Here is a 1,003-nt window from a genome sequence, read left to right as displayed (position 1 = left end):
ACAACTGTTCAATGCAACGCTCGTGCTAAATTTTTGACAATTTTCCTTCTTTCTTTGAAGCAATGGGTTCGGACATGGAATACATCTACGAGCACTTCGTTGAGTGCTCCACCGACAATGATGCAGACGGTCGTTACCGATGTGGAGCGTGCGGAAGAGCATGTTCTCAATTTCAAGGGATGGATTAAGGGCCTGTTTGGTTTCAATAAGTCACCCGACTTATAAGTCAGGTGACTTAAAACTAGTGACTTATAAGTCACGCCTGTTTGGTTGTCACCTGACTTATAAGTCACCTGACACACCTTTCCACACCAATCAACATCATGCAGGTGGTGGGACCCACGCAAAAGGGGGTGACTTATAAGTTTTAAGTTGGGGTGGAGCAACTTATGATTTATAAGTTGGGGTGACTTATAAGTCGGGTCTATTTGGCAAAATAAGTCACTTTTTTCACTTTTCGACTTATAAGTTGGTGACTTATTTGGAACCAAACAGGCCCTAAGAGTAACAGGAGGTGAGGGCGCATAAATATTTTTTGATGTAAAATAGGGCACCCAAAACAACCAAACTACCTTGATCACTACATACTTCGATCCAAACATCCAAAGTTTTACGGTTTTGCTATTTTACAGTCAAGTGTTTTTCAATTCGTCAACATTCAAATTTCTGTCCGTCCATTCTCGCGGGAAGATTCGCGCTGGTTTTCATTTTTTCCTTCGTGCTGGCGCTCTGTTTCTCGGGTTGGTTGTCGGGTTCGGTTTTTCTTGTGTCTTTCTTGTGTCAACCCGTAACCGCCTCCGTTCCGGCACTGTTGTTTTTTGTCCTGTTTGAATTTTGGAGTGGGTGTCGTCTCCCCTTTCCTCTGGGTCATTCTGTTCCGATAAGGCCGAGGGAGAGGGCTAGAGCGGCGGAGGAGAGAGGCGATTCTTCTGTTCAAGGTGATTCTGAGCTATTCCACTGTTCGATTTTGATTTCTTCTTCCTGTTATCTTCGTTCCCCGGCT

The 1,003-nt window shown here is 44.4% G+C and overlaps 1 protein-coding gene and 1 long non-coding RNA gene across 3 annotated transcripts in view; one reads left to right on the top strand and one right to left on the bottom strand.

The window, feature by feature from the left end:
* Nucleotides 1-1,003, bottom strand: part of LOC123105898 (sugar transporter ERD6-like 4) — a 15,231-nt gene that overhangs the window by 4,725 nt on the left and 9,503 nt on the right. The window lies entirely within an intron of this gene.
* Nucleotides 718-1,003, top strand: part of LOC123105899 (uncharacterized) — a 4,719-nt gene continuing 4,433 nt past the window's right edge. Inside the window, exon 1 of one of the 2 annotated variants that reach the window (XR_006451073.1) lies at nt 718-938. This is a non-coding gene — a long non-coding RNA (uncharacterized lncRNA). The remainder of the gene's footprint in view (nt 939-1,003) is intronic. The other variant, XR_006451071.1, reaches the window with a different exon arrangement.

Source organism: Triticum aestivum, chromosome 5A (genome assembly GCF_018294505.1).
Source record: "Triticum aestivum cultivar Chinese Spring chromosome 5A, IWGSC CS RefSeq v2.1, whole genome shotgun sequence".
Lineage (NCBI taxonomy): Eukaryota > Viridiplantae > Streptophyta > Magnoliopsida > Poales > Poaceae > Triticum > Triticum aestivum.
The sequence above is the reverse complement of the archived record's forward strand: the minus strand, read 5'-3'. Positions and strand labels throughout refer to the sequence as shown.